Source organism: Rhinolophus ferrumequinum, chromosome 7 (assembly GCF_004115265.2).
Source record: "Rhinolophus ferrumequinum isolate MPI-CBG mRhiFer1 chromosome 7, mRhiFer1_v1.p, whole genome shotgun sequence".
Lineage (NCBI taxonomy): Eukaryota > Metazoa > Chordata > Mammalia > Chiroptera > Rhinolophidae > Rhinolophus > Rhinolophus ferrumequinum.
Window position 1 is genome coordinate 44,592,751 of NC_046290.1, and position 18,739 is coordinate 44,611,489.

Genomic DNA, 18,739 nt, shown 5'->3' on the forward strand with positions numbered 1-18,739 from the left:
TATATAACACACACACAATCTAATTTCCATGAAACATTTGTGAGCTTAGCAGACTATATCAAAGATCAGGCCAGGAGCAGGGCAAGGCAAGTAGACTGGCTGAGGACGTGAAAAATGGGACCATCACTGCAACACACACACAATTTTAATAAATCAGGGAACATCGCAGTTCTTAAAATGTCCTCCTGTCTACCATCACCGTCATCTTGCCATTGCACTTGCCTCATTGCCTTCCTGCCCCGCTCCTTTTTTGTTGGCTCCTCTCAACTCTCTTCTCCTTTCTCTCTTTGCCCCAATCTTTTTCCTCTTCTATAAGAAGTCAAGTTCTCCTACTACATACCTACCCCCCAACTCTTGTTCCCAGACTTTCACAACAAAGTACAAGGCACTAGGCAGGAAAAGGCCCTTCCCTTTAAGCAGACCCACCCTCCTTGGAAAAGACCTTTCATTTGAAAAATGAAATTTGTGTTCCTATAACACTATATACGAGGTCTGACAAGTTTGTGAACTCGCTGCAATGATGTTGCTAACCTTTTTTGATATCAGAGGGATTAGTCATGATGAATTTGTACCAACTGGACAAACAGTTAACCAAGTTTACTATTTGGAAGTGCTGAAAAGGCTGTGCGACAAAGTTAGACAACGTGAACGTTTCGCCAACAATTCACAGCTCTTGCATCACGACACTGCACCAGCTCACAGGGCACTGTTTGTGAGGGAGGGAGTTTTTAGCCAGTAAACAAATAACTGTATTGGAACACCCTCTCTATTCAGCCCCGAATGACTTCTTTCTTTACCCAAAGATAAAGGAAATATTAAAAGACATTTTGATGACATTCAGGACATCAAGGGTAATACAACAAAATCTCTGATGGCCATTCCAGAAAAAGAGTTCCAAAATTGCTTTGAAGGGTGGACTAGGCACTGGTGTCGGTGCATAGCTTCCCAAGGGGGGTATTTCAAAGGCAACAGTACTGATATTCAGCAATGAGGTGTGTAGCACTTTTTCTAGGACGAATTCGCAAACTTAATTGTCAGACCCCGTATATAGATCCCAATGAGAATGTATTTCTACCTTCATTTTACATATGAGGAAAGTAAGACTGAAAGAGGTTAGAGCCCTTGCCCAAGTCAAAGGGTAGAGCTAGAATTAAAACCCAGACCTGCTTAGTTCTACGGCCAGTGCTCTCCAGTGCTGCACTACCAAAAAAATCCCAAGAGGCCATTTGGCAATCTTCAAGTCTGTACCTTAACTTTAGCCAGCTGTCCCGCGGAGATATGACAGTGCTTTCAGGGGGTTTGGGATAAATAGCATGAATTTTTCAGCATGAACTATCAGACCCGTTACAGCAACAATACAACAAACATAATCTGCCATCTTCTAAGAAGGGTGATTTTCATATTCATTTGAGATGCCATATTCTTTTGATTTTATTCCTACAGACAAGTTGTTTATGCATACAAGCTCTTAAAAGTCCCACCTGAAATTTTAGAATGTAATAACTGTGCATAATGAAAAACGTGCTCAGTGAGTATTTGATGATTAACTAAATGAAATGACAATGACAATATTTCAGTAGTGTGTAGCAGCAGATGGTGGCAAATTTCACTTGAGCCCAAAGAAGGTGCATTCATTCTTCATTACTTAATAATGGTCCTACAGACCTTCACTTCTGTGAAGATTACTGTATCCCAAAGGAGAAAACATTTCTTTCTTTCTTTTTCAATGAAATTCCTTAGTCACTGAGTTATTTCAGGCCCTAACAAAAAAAGAAGAACTGTTCAAATGACAGTGAGCTGAAGGCTGCAGTAGTATTAATCTGAAATAAGATCTAAGGGTTGACATCAATTCTTACCTCACATCTGTACTGTGCTGTGTTCCAAAGCAATCACCACAATTCTGGAAACATTTGCAAAGAGAGAAATATTCAGTTGCAAAAGTTTTATTTTTGAGAGCCCAAAGTGAAAATTTCCAAAGGGCACACTCCCCTTAGGGCCACTGCTCCCAAAATGTCCTCATAGCCAATCAAACCCTTCAGTGAATTTCCTGAGAATTACAGGAACCTTTTAGATAGTTACTGGCTTAAAAGAATATTCCCATGACATTCAGCCTGTTTTCCTCTCAAGTGTGCCACAAATCAGCAGTGTGGCTTTGAATAAGTCATTAAACGGCTGTAAGCCTCAGTCTCCTCCTGGGTAAAATGAGAGGCTGGCACTTTGCTCTTTAGAGCTCCTAGTGCTGATATTTCATAATCCAATCAAGTTCAAAGAGAGGGAAATGGCAAACTATAGTATCTACTATTGGCAGTAGGTCTAAAGGCCACTTCTCAGAAGCTAGAACTGCTGGTGGTAGGGCCACCATGTCTCCATCTCTAGACACAGGTTCCCTCCTTAGCTGTACAGGTGGATCCCACACAGAAAGGAGGAGCAGACGCTGCCATGCAGGCCTGGCACAAGCACTGGCAGAGCAGCCTCCACACAGAGGGGCGGCCTCTTCTTAATTCACTCAAAGGAGCTGCCTGGGCTCCTCTGAAAGGAAAAGCAACAGTTCAATGAAAACGTACCTTTGGGTACTAACCTACCGGCTATGAGAATGGAAAGCATAAATGCAAGAGCATCTATCATTTCTTATTTATTTCTCTCACTTGAAAAACAAAGCCAACTTTAAAGAAATGAAAAAACTGCTCCCTTATGAAGATTTGTGAGGAAAATCCGTAAGAGATTTTAAGGACATTTATTGGAGATCAGGCATCAGAAGACACTGAGAACTGGATTCAGAATATACATCCAAAATCAAAGGTTTTTCAGATGTGTGTCAGACAGACCTTCCGAGTGCTCGCCCCCACAGCCTTTCCTGTCAGCCTGGCTGTCACTCTTTCCTGTTGTTTTCAGCCTCTCTCTTAACCCTGGTGCCACAAGTAAACCAGGAGTGCTCAGGAGAAATGCAAACCTCACAGTAAGTGCACCCAGCCTGCCCCACCTAGGACCAGGGATGAGGAAGAGTCAGGGCATCAAACCAGGAGCAATGAGGGGAGACAGAACATGACCATCACATCCACCACTCACACGGTTCTGAATCGCACAGCGTTTGGGGCCAAGGCCAAGGCAGCCCAATGCCCTGCTCTAGGACCTTGAGCACTTTCCTGGGATATCAGGGAAAGCTTCTTGAGGAGGTGACATTGAAGCTGAAGCCTAACTGATGAGGAGTCGAACCTGGGAGGCATAGGAACAGCACGTGCCAAGGAGCCTAGAAGGTTTAGGAAACACGAAGAGCAATGTGGCTGGAAAACAGTTTGTATCACAGTGGCTTAGATGAGTCTGGAGAGGTAGGCAGAGGGCAGTCAAACAAGACCTTTGGCTTATGTTGGCTTCCTCTGCCATGGGCAAGGATTTGAATGCAAGGCGTTTGTTTGGAGGAATCACAGGAGACAGGAATGGGAAGAAGGCAGTACAGGATACACCAGTGAGCAGTTTACCTAACGAGCAACTAGGGCTCAGTCCTGTGGGGGGACTTCTAGAAGGCTGCATACAGCACACCCCAGAGGTCCTCCATCGGAGGGCCAGGACAGTTGGGGTATTCATCTACCCATTCTTGCCCATCACTGCTTGAGACCTGCTCCTGGGGCATTAACTCTCAGGGGCTTCCTGCCTATCCAGCTGGCAGCCAGAAAACCTCAGACACAAAGCAAAAGGTGATTGCAGTAGAAAGCTGCCCAATGCACAGAGAGAGTCCCAAGGTGGAGGTTGGGGAGTGAACGGGTCACTGACAGCACCTGTTACAGCCTTGTGGACCAAGGTAAGGACTTTGAATCTTATTCTAGGTGCAGTAGAAAGCCATGGACCCATTAACACCTAGATGAAGGGTGGTAAGCCAGGCATCAATACTTTCTAGCTGACAACTTCAGATGGTTGTTCCCACTGCTGTGTAGAAAATGGTTGGAGGGAGGGTGGCAGCACAGAGTGGAAGTGTCATTTACTCTAAAACCCAATGTAGTTCAAGGTTAAGTAGTCCTCCCAGAACTATCCGATAGAGGCTAACCCCAAGAATCTCCTGACCTTATCTGCCCTTGCAGCCATCCCTTCCAAAAATATCCCTCCCCTTTCCTTCCCCATAGATGCTTACTCCCGTCTCCTTTGACCATTCAGATTTAGGCTCTTTCAGAAAGACACATCACCCAAGCTTCTTCCTCACCTAGCTGACCCACAATTTGTCATTTACACAAGGATTAGGTACCACCTTACCTTACAACAGTATTCTATATCCACCAGCAAATGAAGGACATGGGAAAAGGACTACACTTTCTAAAAGCACGTGAAACAGTGTTAAGTAAGATAGTCTAAATTCCAATCCTGACTCTCCCACCTATGTGACCTACGACTTAACCTCACTGAGGCTTTAAAATGGGGATAAAACGTCTTCCATAGAGAGCTATGAGAAATAAAGGAGATATTACAGGCACAAGTACCTGGTACACAATAAGTGGTCAATAAATAAGTGTCCGTTACTATATTATAATGAATATACTATGAATATTCACACATGCCCTTAGCACAGAGTCCCATTTATGAGGTCAGAAAGAAACTAATGCACAAGCGTGCACACACGCACCCCACACATACACACACACACACACACACACACACACACACCTCGTCTATTCTAATGATCTGCCTGGTTTGGAGTAATCCAGGCCAAGGCTTTCTCTCATAATCATGAGAAATCATTCATTGGCTATATACACTGTACTCTGAACATCTAAAAAATCATTTGACTTATTGCCTGAGCACTTCAGAATGTCAGCATGAAGAAAGTCAAGCAAAATTTAAGGAATACTAAGCAAACACTTGATATACCTGGTGCCAAACAAAAAGAGGAACATTTTGTCCCTATTTTAAAACTATTTTGTAGGGAGAAAAATAGTGATTAGATCTAGAAATTCAAGTATTGTGAGCAGAAACTAGTAATATGATGTGGAGGATTGGGTCCCACCCGTTCCTCCCCATTTAAGTGAACAGCACGACTTTGGCAGCAATTAAAAGCTAATGGCTTTCTTAATCCCTTCCCCTTTCATGTCAGGTGCCAGATGGGCACTGCACTTATCAGGGATGTCACGTCATAGACTGTAGATGCCTGACCAATGCACTATACACCTGAAGCTGAAGTAGAATAATATCGAATGTCAACTATAACTAAATATATAGGTATATATAGTCACGGGATGTGGAGCACAACATAGGGAAGATAGTCAATGGTATTGTAACCATCGATATATAAGATGTCAGAGGGGTAGTACCTTGGGAGGTGGTTATCACTTTATGAGGGGTTTAAATGTCTAATTATTACATTGCTTTGTACACATGAAACTAATAAAAACAGTAACAAAATTTAAAAACAAAAGCTAATGACTTTCATAGATACAAAGAACATTGTGATGTTTGCCAGATGGTAAACAGAGTGGTAATGGGTGAAAAAGGTGAAGGGATTAAGAAGTACAAATTGGTAGTTACAAAATAGTCTTCAGGATATACAGTTTAGCAGAAGAAATATAGTCAATAATATTGTAATAATTGTGTATGGTGTCAGATGGGTACGAGATTTTTTGGGGTGATCATTTCGTAAGTCATATAAATGTCTAATCACTACGTTGTACACCTGAAACTAATATAATATTGTATGTCAAATGTAATTGAAAAAATTAAAAATTATTAAAAAGGAAAAAAGCTAATGGTTTTCCAGTGATGACCTCTTCCATCAAAAAGATAAATTAGAGACTATTTGAGACTTGTTTGGTTTTGACATCCACCCATTCCCTAGTGCCCACAATTAAAAATGGGCCAACCAAACATCATATTCCTCATTTATTTAAAGACAAGTGAAAATTACTATACTGACCCACAGGTAAAGTGACCTTTTTAACAGGTATGATATCTGAAAAACTATTGGGGAGGAAGGGCTTCTAACTCCATGACTCCCCTTTTCCGTGTCACACCCCATGATTCCTAACCTCACAGATTGTGTGGAGATACTTCCATTAGGGAGTAGGTTAAAGAGCTTTGAACTTGGAGCGACTCCATCTCTGCACGTCAATTTTGTCATCTGTAAAATGAGTGTTGAACTACAAAGCGACAAGAAGTCTTTGGATTTAAATATTCTATGCTTTCAGGTGCTGTTAAGGCAACTCAACCAATGTTTCCCCCCCTGAAAGGGGTGGGAGGTTGCTTCTCAACTTTTCCAGAAAGTAATAAAAGTGATGGTGAAGGAGTCGGGAGAAGAGCAAAGTCGCCATTCTCGCTAAACGGTTCTCTGGACGCCACTATGGAAGTTACGTGGAATAAATGAGGAGTCAGTCAAGTGACACAACTGCCTATCCCTGTTGGAGAGATTAAGAGAAAGGTTGATATCCTCCACAATTCTAAAATAACTAAGTTTTACATCACATTTTCGACTTTCAAAGTACTTTCAAAATCATTTCAATACTTGTCAACACTCTAAGCAACCTTCTAAACAGCCGGTAAATGTTGGCATCTTCTCCTAGAGTTCATATGTCAGAACACAGTACCTCTTTTAGAGTTTTATTTCAAGGAGTGCTGTGTCTCTGCCCACTCCAACATTACAAGGACTGTGGGGTTTGGGAGTTGTATTTGAACATTTCTTATAAGTTCAGAGGGATGGTCAACTTTAGCAAATTCCCTTTTCTCTTCTCTCAACAAATGCACAAAGACAGGACAGATATAGTGGTACCACCTATACATGCCTGAGCTAAAACGTGTCAACCTTGTTGCAACAATGATTTATGCCAGTTGCCGCCGCCGGTGCTTTGTTCCTGCCATTATGAAGTTAGTATAAAACTGGTTCTCAAATTTGCCTGTGCATCAGAATCACCTGGAAGACTTACTAAAACATAGACTCCGCCCCCCACCCCACCAAGAGTTTCTGATTCAATCTGGGATGGAGCCTGATAATTTGCATTTCTCACGGGTTAGTAGGCACCTCTGATGTTCCTGTTCAGAAACTGAGCTTTGAGAATCGCAGGTGTGGGGAAATAGTGAGATGGAATAAGTGGGAGCCTTCTTGTCGGAGAAGTCAAGCTGGGCTCATTCCTTCCTTAAATTCAGACCCAATTAACATGTACTTAGTTATGCAAGGCACTGGGTTAAATGCTTTCAAACACTTTTAATTCTCACCATCGCCTGTGCCACAGCAATTGTCATTCTCATTTTAAAGAGAAGCATATTGAGAACGCAGAGAGATTAACAAATTTGCCCAAGACCACAGAGCTGGTAAGAATAGGAGTCAGAATTCAAGCTCAGGTCTTCTGACTGACTCCAAGTCTGTTGGGTGACCTCAATGATGCTGTTTATTCCCCCTCTCTAGGAGGCTGCTAAAGGGCTCTGAGCAGAAGTTGTAAATGGCATTGACGGAGGCTGGGGAAGTGCTTCAGGAACTGCTGAGGGGCGTTAGAGAAACTCGGTTCACATGCACATCTGGCTAAGTGGGCTGACAGACCGATTCCCTTCCCTGTACCTCGGCTCTGCCAACTGTGAAACTAAAGACCAAAATAGTTGCCACCTACCCCCCAGCTTGTTCCCAAGAATGAGATAAGAGCTCCCAGCTATTATATAAGGAGCAGTTTTCTTTCCAGCCCCTCAGCTTGCTGAGTAGTCTCCAAATCTTATAAAGGATGGGGTTCACCTTTACTCTCTTGAACCTAGTGTCGTGGTCACCCTGTTCTCCCATCCTGTGACCTCTACCCCTCCCCTCTGCCTATTATCAACAAGCTGGGAACTCAAAGTTCAAAGCGTGTTCCTAAAATGATGTGTGCATTTCAGAAACTCGATTTGTTCCTGCAGAGTGACTGATGAGAATTCCTCTGACAGCTCAGCTGGACACATTTTTTAGGTCTTCTTCAGATTCCGCCCTCATTCTGTCCCTCCAAGGCCCCTACAGCTGGCATATGCTGTAGGCTGTGCCTGCTGAGTAACTGGCAGGAGGCATGTCGCACCTATTTTGTAAGCTTAGAAGGGCTGTGTCAAAAGCCTCATCCTCTTAGAATTAAGACTCCTTTGTGGTGTTTAGTTGGTCTGTCTAATGAACTGAGAGAAACACTTGGGATCCACATTAGTCAACCACTGAACATGCCAGAGAATACATAAGTGTTCTGGAGTCAAAGTGAGCAAATAAAAGATTTCTTTTTGTTTCCTTTTCTTGGCTTTGTGTCTCAAAGGGAAGGCCAGTCTCCCTTTTCCCCAGTCTCTCCTTGTGGGTGTTTGTTTATTAATGGAGTGGAGCTAGACTCTGAAAGCTACCCTGGCTCTGAAGTTCTGATTGTAATGGAAACAGTCGCCAGGGGGTGAAGTGTCACTGTGGTTATCTAATGATCAAGGACAGCATGCCTGAGAGAGTGAGCAGCCAGGGTTTCTGGCTGTCACCACATAGCTTATTCTGCCTCTACTCTCTCTGCACTGCCAGTGACTAATTGATTTGTGAATGTGCTTGGAGGTACTTTGAGTGAGAAAGACACTTTATATCTGCTTGCGGCAAATCCTCAGAAAAACAAAAAATCCATTTCATGCACAAATTTCCCTGCTTGACTCTTTCCTCCATTCAATTCCCAATTAGCTAAATCTTCAGCACCCAAAGAACTAAGTAGACAAAAAAAAAGTCTTCTCCTGGCCAGTTCCTGCCAAACCAAGAGATTAGCACATGAGGAAAAGAAACCAGAATCAATAGTAAAAAGAAGGAACAAAAAAGTAAGCCATAAGGAAAGAAAGTGGCTATAGGGCCGTGAAGCCACAAATTTAAGACAATTACCAGATCCCAAAGTCAACACGTTCTGTTTTCTACCACTGACCAGTAATAAGGGAAAATCATGAAAAGCCAGAATCCTATATAGTTCAGCCTCCTGGCAACTTCATTTAACACAGTAAATTCTAATAGCCTAATTATTTACCTCCAGCAAACAACCTAATGTTTCTATACACAGACTCAAAAGTGCTGTTAACCTTTTGTAAATCCATCCCCAAAATCTACCAAAGGGTTGATTTGGGATGTCTTGCTGCCCAACTGGGAATGGGACTTGCATTCTGGTTTTCAGATTCATCTTCTGTCCACAGTACATTTGCTTTTCAAAAAAGAGTTTGCCCGGGCTGCAGGAAGAGTTGAAGTACTACTGATAAGAGAACTGAGCCCTTATCAAGAGCTGCTTCTTATAAGTGAACTTGGCCCCAACTCAGAGTTCTTGCCTTACTGCTGACTGACCCCAGGGTACCCTTGGGGAAAAGCCAGTAAAATCATTCCTGGGCCTTTTTTACATGCAAATGTTAAACACTTTGGATAGCTAGGGTGAGGGGAATAAATTCATTTATTTATTCACTCAGTGTTTATTAAGCACCTTACATGTGCCAGACTCAAAAGTAGAACTTATTTTTTTTAATCACTAGTTGTAATATTTGTTCTACAGGAATAACTGAGCCTTTTCTTTCTTTTTCTTTTTTTTTTTTTTTTTTTTTTTTTTTTTTTTTTTTTTTGAAGCAGGATACCACAAGACACAAGATAGTGGATGGAGAAAGCACTTTTCTCCCTTCTTCACAGTCTCTAAGATATGTACCCTGGAGAGAGAGTTCTAGAGTACTGAGCCATTTTCGACACTGATTACCTTGGCAATTCCTATTCCATTGGCTTAAACCTGGTACAACACAGAATAACTCATAGCTTTCCAGAACCACCTACATCTAGAACCCATGTGGGTACACTACACTTAGGACATTTTCTAAAATACCTACCTGTGCAGCAGAGAATTTGTGTAATGAATTTTAATGACATTCAGACGTTATACTCCCACCCATTGCTAGGCTCTCTCAATTACCACAGGTGACCAAGAAAGCCCAACATCAGACTGGTTTCAGTCAAAATAATATGGCTGATCTTTTAAATCTTTTGCAAATTCAGTCAAATTGCTATCATTCTTGTTCTATGAAGTGAGTAAGTATTTCTTGTCCAGCTCCACAGGATTCACATCTATCCTTCATTGCTATCTAGACAAAGTAATGCAATTATAATAAAAAGAAGTTGTGTTTAAACAGTCCTTACTAGTTTATAAAACATTTTATACTTTACAAAAGCATTTTCTCATTTAATCAAAGCATTTTTACATTCTCCCAACAAACACTTATTAACCCCCTAACAGGTTACTCTGGTACCTAGAGTACCCGGTAGATGAAGAATAAGATATGGTCTATGCCTTAAAGAAGTCCAGAGTCCAGTGGGTAAGAAAGACAAGTCAACTATAACTACAACATGATATAAGTATAGTAGAGAAATAGAAAGGTATAGTGATAGAAGAAGACTAACAGACATATTAAGTATTCAAAATTTAAAAGGTATTTGGTGGAGTTCTGTTTACTGATAAATTCCTAAAAATCAGGGATATCTCAGTATATGGCACAGATGGAAACATAATAAAATATTTTTGATGGTAGCGCAAGACCGGGGATGATGGCAGCTATTAGGGTAGAAAAGATGTCGGTGGTAGAAATGGTAATGATGGTGGGTTTTGGAAGACTTGGTCATTTCTTCGTTGATCAGAATTGATATCTTTTTTTGTTAAAGTACAAATTCCCAGCCACCCCTGAAACATCTCTCTTCATAGCTAGACAGTCCAGTGGTTTACCATAGAACAAACAGACACCCAACCACAAAATATTCGTAGTGACTGATTATTTGGTAGCAAATCATGTGCTGAAGAACTGACAGCCAGTGGACACTTAGAAATGTGCCTAAATGTTAAGAAAGCAAAAAAGAAGCCTTCTAATCAGACCTGCCTTAGATTAGTTAAGCACCATTTGCATGAACAGCGAAGGCAACAATAATTTTGAGGAGGGTGAGAAAGCCAGGCAGAGCAGGAAGAAACCAAACATGAATTGAAAGCAGATGACACAAATCCCTGGCTCACGGAGCCCCACAAGAACAAGCATGAAATAAGTTTCTTGTTGAAGGGTAACTCTGAGAAAGAAAAAAACAGTTGTAATAAATTCTAACAAAAGCCAACGATAGAAAACGTTGGACAATTTGTTGGATAAATATTCAGTAGGGCTGATCCACCTTACTGCAATGTTGTGAAGAACACCTAATAGAAAAAGAATTGTCAAGGACACTGCAAAGACAGAACTAACCAATAATAAGAACATTAATAATAAGGAAGGGCCTAGGAATGAAACCAGTTCCATCAAGACGAAAGCTGTTGAGCAACCAGCACAGAAATAAAGAAAACAGATATGATTGCCTGGAGGTGGTGCAAACAAGAACCAAAATATTTTTTGCTCTTAATTTTTAAAAAGAAGACAAGTTAACAGGGTATAAGACTATAAATAAATATGGGCCAATGGGCTCTTGCTTCCCCCCACCACCCCAGGCAGCTCCCTTGGAAATGACTTCCTACATGGAATGGGTGGGTAGTTGAAGGCTCCTACTCCCCTTCCTAGAGCTCACGGTCCACAACAGGAAGCCTTCCCTCCCTCGTCTTGAAGAGTTGGGATTGGAAAAAACACTGGAAGGGATCCAAAGCTGTGGTTCATTTCATTCTTTCATTTCCTGCCTTTGCCAAATGCTGACAATTACAAACAAATGTTGTCTTCCCAAATACTTTCTTCTAGATGAACATTCTGCTCATCTTGGGTGCTTATGTGTATGTGACTTGAGAAATGCATTCTAAATCCCCAAGGTGACAGGATTTCCACGTAATGATAATGATTATTTAATGTCATCATCACAATGGGCTGCCTGGGCAAATGAAATGCTTGCTGGGTCTAAAGCATTCACTCAAGGGAGGTAAATTAACGCTTTCTGGGGTACCCGATTTCCCACTGGGACCCTAAAGAAGGTAATTAATTACCCAGGCATTCTCCAGCCCCAACACTGCTGTCTTCCAGCAAGTTCTTCCCTTGCTTAGACTGTGAGACTGCTCAGCCAGTGTGGGGAAGTCCAAGAGGGCTATGACTATGCTGAGAAGGTCCAGGTTGGGTGGATATTTTTAGCGATCTGAAAATAGTCCAGGCGTGATAATAACCTTCAGCATAAGGCACAGGAATGCACCCCATCTTACTTTTCAAAGCACTTTCATTGCATAAATCATCCCCTTTGATCCTCACAATAATCCCCGAGGTAAGCAAACTGGTATTACTATAGTCAGCACCTGACTATGGCAGCAAGAAGGGCATAGACAAATGGCGTGGAGGTAAGCCTAAGAGGTAAGACACAGGAAAACAAGAAAGGGTGTGGCAGAAGAGCGAGCAAGCCCCCCAAATCAATAGCTTCAACAGCATTAAGGATCTGGGACCAGAGGACATGTAGAGTGAGGACACACGTGGGCACATGGAGACAGAAATGTGAAGAGGCTCCAGTGTCAAGGTTTGAAAGATTACTGATAATCTGCTATGTAAAAGATTACTGTTTCTAAGGCCAAATTCCAGAAAGATGGAAACTAAAATGAATCAAGTGGCTACTATTTGCCAGGTGTTTTCCTGTAAGACATTAACTGATTTAATCTTCATAACTAATCCATACATGATAAATATTATCAACCCATTTTTTTTACAGATGAGAAAACTGAGGCTCAAAAAAGTGATGTTAAAAAAAAAAAAAAAAAGAAAAGAAAAGTGATGTTACTTGCCCAAGGTCACACCACTACTAACCAGAAAAGATGAGATTCAGGGACTCAAGAGAGAGACAAAGCAAAGCAACAGAAGGTCGGGGGCTCTGGCCAGGAATGACTAGCAATAAGTCTGGGGCAGCAATAAGACATCAAGAAGAGTTTAAGAACAAGGAACAAAGGCTTCCTGAGCTCTGGGCTCCCTGTGTACTTCCTGCCCTAGAGGTGTATCACAGGCTGGGCTCACAGTGACCAATGAAGAGGCATGTCTGACTGAGATAGGAGTGGTGGGGTAACAAGCGAGATGTTTCCTGGCAATTTTCCCCTTTTACAGATAGGGAAACTAAGTCCCAGAGAGGAAAGGTCACAAAGCAGTTGTTTTTCTTCTGTAGAGAAAGAGGAAGGTATAATGTCTGAAAACATAGAAGTCTGGGAGGATCATGACTGCTAGCAAGAACTTTGCCTAAGGGAACGGGTTCATGCTGGTGAGAGCCAGAGATGGTGGAAGGAAGTAGAATGGTCAGAGCGAAAGGAACATCAGAGGGGTCTGGGGGAGTGGAAAGGAATACTCTATTACTTCTCTGCTGCTGCACATTGGACAAGATAGTTCTCTGAGCTTCATCTGTAAAATAGTCAATAAAATGCACCTCAAAGTGATTCTCTGAGGATTCAATACTTACAATAATATATAGACAGAGTATGAATGACTATTGTTATACTTAAGCATTTGAAAGAAGTTTTGGTGTCAGATGGTCTCTGGAGAGAGTAACGTAACAGACAAGAATAGCTTTTGAGTTTGGAGAGATCCCCTTCTTTGCTTTTTATACAATATTCCTATTGAAAATCTACTTTCCCCAATCCTCACGAATTCAGCCTCTGTCATAAGCAAGACTTTCAATTCTAAGAAGCTCCTAGAAAGCCATTTCAGTGACCTTTTCCTTCTGTCAGACTTATATAACATGTTTCTTCTGACAAAATAGGAACTATTCTGCTTTAAGTAAAGAAGATTGCTCCTAGAGAGAGAATCAGGGCAATAACATTCTGCCTGACCCTTATCAGCATGTAAGGGTCCCATCCAGTAACAGAGCACAAAGACTTCAACTAAATTGCCTCCAGCTTCTCTAAAAGATTTGCCCAACAGAGCCATATACATTCATTTCTGCAGTGACTCTAGGCCCCAAAGAGAGCCATTCCCAAGGAAGAGGTATGGCAGTTGTGAACATTACCTGCAAAGGCACTTAGAAAGTTTCACCTTACAAGTCTTGGATAATTAAGAGAATCTTAGATTTAGCAAGAAACTTGTAGGCCACCTGGTCTAACCCCCACTCTAGTCCCACTAATCCACATCCTCCCAGAACTAACATGGGGATTCTTTACATGGCTCTCGGTTTGGGAAAGTTATTTCTAGGAAGTGCCCACAGGACTCTTGGATATAAATACAATAGTACCAGGAGCCACTAAATGACTCATTCAAAATGTCTTCAATGTCTCTAGCCTTCTTATTCTAATATTATTTTTGAATGCCCATATTTGATATGAATGTATTCTTATAACATGCACACAACCTGCCAGCGCCTGGCCAAGCTGCTTATCCTCCTGAATTGTCACAGCATATCCTCTTTCCATCTCCCTCTCCACGGGGCCCCCTCCACAAGCCACAGCACTAAGTCACCTTCCAAACCCAAACCCAATATGGGCTGAGGACACCGGCCACAGAGATGGCCTCCCTTCCATGCCCACCCCATTTGCCAAGTAACGACAGGGTAAGGCTGAAGTCTAAAACCAGACCAGCTAGACCTGAACTTAGCCCTCCCCCTGCCCTTCAGTCCCATCACCCCATCTGGCATCATTGTTGTGTCACAGGGCACTGCAAGTCGATGATGTTTGTTTACTTTAGGTTCCAAATGGAACGCCCCCTGGCTGCCAAGACCTGAGAAGGATGGAGAACCCCTAGCAGGTTATAACCAGCCTACAGAAAAGCCCAAGGACCTGAAAGGGGCTACAAAATGAAATCTGGGGGCCTCCCAGCTTTACAACTGGATGTATAATGCATGGTACTTCTGTCATGAAGTAAAGCAAGCCTATGTGCTGCTGTTAAAGTGGGAAGTAGGCTTTGTGCTCTGATTCCATCCAATAAGTTAGCCAGGAAAATGTCACTAAAAACATTCAGTGGAATTTGCTTTAAGATTCCCAGTCAGCACAAGCTATTAAAATGAAACAAAGTCATAGCTTGCTCTTCAGTAAATCTTATCATTCCATCATCTCAGGCTTCCCTATGATATTAGGCTAAGGCTTACATAACATTTGCTCCAGGTGACTTAGTCATTCTTAGGAGTGGAGAAGGGGTGACAACTCACTGGGTTATCTCTACCTAAATGCCCCAAAGCAGCCACTGCTTGGCTGGATTTAACCTGAACAACTAGAACAGGGTTTTCCTCTTTTTCAGGGTGAGTGGCTCTCCAAACTAGAAATGAGCAGAGGGGCTTGGAGACGAGGTGGTACCACTGAGGCTGCCAAGAACTCTGCAGCCAAAACCATCCTCCCGAGTTTCACCACAAAAGAAGGAGCTTTCAAAATACAACTTTAGAATAAACTGTGTAGGACCTAAAGGTTGCAGGGACCTGGAAGGCCTGGCTGGAACTCTCCCAGGCAGAATGAACAAGGCGGCTAAATTGGTCACCAGCAGTTCTCTCCTGCCCCCCAGTGCTGTTGGCGACCCAGAGTCCCCACTTTGCCCCAGACTCCAGCTCTTTCCTCCCGGTCAGCTTCTTCTGTGTCCTATTTCCTTCCTCAGGTCAAAGCATCCTATTTTCCAAAGTAACACCTAGCTAATCTAATCCAGTCTAACCTGAAAGAGTTAGTGAGTATTATTGGATTAATGTGCTCTCACTCCTAGAAAATACAATTTGCATTCTAGACACACAGGGCCTTAAACTGAAAGAGTGGGAATTTCCATTACACGACAGGCTAGGAAATGAGGCCATTTTTAAGGAGTGGGAATGTCAAAACCAAATTTAAAAATTTTCAACAGTCTTACCTATTCCTACAGCTGAAAAGGTTTTGTGTCTCCTTTTTTAAAAGCTACCAATCCATGTCATTTTTTTTCTAACTTTTTTCCCACCTCCTCAGTACTGACAACCTCAGAGGAGCCGGGCTTTCCTTTGACCTCAGGTAATAACAATGGTTAGGAAGGCCACAGCTGTACTTCATTAACGGAGATTTTAGTGCTTCTTAAAAAACAAAAATAAAAAAACAAATTGAAGAAAAGATACTTATTCCTCAGTTATTTAAAGTAATCGTGGCTTATAACTAATTCTTTTAGTTTTGGTCTATTTTTTTTTTTTGTAAACTTAATAGGTAACTTCAGTGATGTGCAAGAACTCTTAGAAAGAACAGCTACCATTTAGCATATATGTTATTTGTCTATACAATATACTATACGTTCTAAACCAGTTATATCCATTGTCTCACTCCTCGTAATAACCCTATGAACTAGAAGCTATTCTCCTCATTTTTCTTACGAGAAACCTGAGGTGCTAAGAAGTTAAACAAGTTAGCCAAGATCACATAGTTGAAAGTGTTGGCGGAAGAATTCAAACTCAATTCTCTGAGTCCAAAGCTTGGCCTCCTAATCACTACCTTCTCCTACCAGATATGAGAGGGAGGGAATCGGGGGAAGCAATAATATTACTTTGGTGCAAAAGCAATTGCAGTTTAAAAGGTTAAAAATAGTTGCAAAAACCACAATTACTTTTGCTCCAAACTAGTATTTCCACCGTCTTGAGCTTTTCCACTTTAAAGTGCTAAGTCAGTAATTCTCCAAGGATGGTCCCCAAACCAGCAGCATAGCATCCCCGAGAAAATTTGTTAAAAATTGCAAAATTTGGGGCCCACTCCAGACTTAAAGAATTTGAAACTCTGGGGGCAGGGCCCAGTAATTTGTATTAACAAACCCTCCATGTGATTCTGACACACACTCACGTCTGTGAACCACTGGACATCAATGTAGATTCCTAAACGTTTTGGGAATGGGTCAGCAATAACTGTTCTTTAACATCCATTCCTTGAAAAATTCCTTTTCGGTTAGAAAGACCCATAAAATTTTACTGTAACTCTAGAGAGATGTGAACAAATAAACATTGTTGGTGCCTGCTTGATCGGTGCGAAACACTGTAAATAGAAATGAGGTAATGTAAAAAATAGTTCCTCAAAATCCTGGAAGGTAGCTAATAAGACTAAGTTTAAAAGCAGTGTACCAAGTATTCTTGAGTTTAGAAAAGGGCAGAAGGTTATCTACATTGGCTATACCTAATCAGTTCCCATTAGACTGCTCCCTACTTATACAAAGTTATATGGAATACCATGAAATGCACCTGGAGAGATCATGTGACTAGCACCTAAACGCCCTGCCTCACCCTTTCACTTCATTCTGTGCTACTTCTTCCTTATACCAAAATAAGACTGAGAGGCCAGCTTGGGCCTGGGAAAAGCCCACCAGCCTGAGGTTTTCCCATTCCCTGTAGCTGGAAAACCTCTGGCTGGGGGACAGGAACAGCCCCGTGCACAGGTGCTCCATGCACACCTAATGACTTGGGGCTCAGACGAGGCCACTGTGCAGGACATAAGTTCTTCACTCAGTTTCTCAAACCCCTCGTGTCTTCTATTTTCTTGGAGCTTGTTTAACATTAGCCTAGGTATGCCCTGGATAAAGGAAAACAGAAATTCACGGTCATCATTCTACCTTTATCTGAAAAAGAGAAATGATTTGAGTTGGTTCTCAAACCGGGCCAAAGGTCAGAAGCAGGGGGTGGGGGGAAATGGAGCAGAAGGGGGATCAGGAATAATATCCACCAGACAAGAATGAAGAGATATAGGGCCCAGTGGCCTGACCATGCCAGACCTACCTCAGGTGATGATAATTCAATGTTGGCTCCTTTCCTCTTGCTCTCAAAGTGCTGAGGTGGCCTTTCACCTGACTGAGGGAGAGGGATAGATAGTCTCAAAGAGCTGCCACCAGGGGTTATATAAACAGGGCTTTATAAACGGGGGTTACGGGCCAGGTTAACAGGTCAAACAATCATATCGCAGGTATCCTGGTATAGGAGTGTGCACTTTCTAAATCTTGAAATATAGAACAAGGGCTCACATCCTGAAGAAGGGAAAAGCTATAATCCCCTACTCTGGGTCAGATCACAGGCCTTGCCCTAAAACCTCTGCGGAATGCCGGACACGCTTCCTCCCCACAGCTCTTCCATAAACACACCCAAAAACCTGACAACGGCAGTACTCAGTTAACCCCTAAATATTCAGAGGAATGACACAACCAATCAACTACGGAGAAGAGAAACACCACACTCAGTGTCTGGATATTAAAAACCTTCCCAGAAACATTTTTATTTTTCCCAAAAGAAGAGAGCCCTCTACTGGCAAGTTAACATTCTGCTAGGAAAGGGACTCATTCTGGATTACCTGCATTAGTCAGTCCTCAGGGACCGTTTCCTTCTTTTCAGGCAGCAAATGTGTAAGTTATTACTAATTGGATAAGGTTTCATCCATGGAGGAAAAGATACACGTATGAATTAATGAAGGTTGATGGTACAAAACTCAAATCCTATAAAACCCTCTCAGCTGTCCTGATTACAGTTTACCATATAGCATACAGAGGGGATAAAGAGACGGTACAAGAACCTTCTCCCCTCTCCGCCATAATACCTGGAAAATCTTCTAGAAGCGTTTCATGCAGAGGGCTCTGCTCAGTATTTGGGACGTAAAGACATCACATCAGAGAGTTTGGAAGAAACTGCAAACTACCTAAATGGTCATCAAGAGCAGATGAGAAAATAAGTGATTATATATCCAAATAATGGAACACTATGGAGCTTTAAAAAAAAAAAAAGTTTACCAGAGGGTAAGGGGGGCGGGAGGTGGTAGATGAGGGTAAGGGATACCAAAGATATGGTGATGGAAGGAGAACTGACTCTGGGTGGTGAACGCACAATGGGATTTATAGATGATGTAATACAGAATTGTACACCTGAAATCTATGTAATTTTGCTAACAATTGTCACCCCAATAAACTTTAAAAAAAAAAA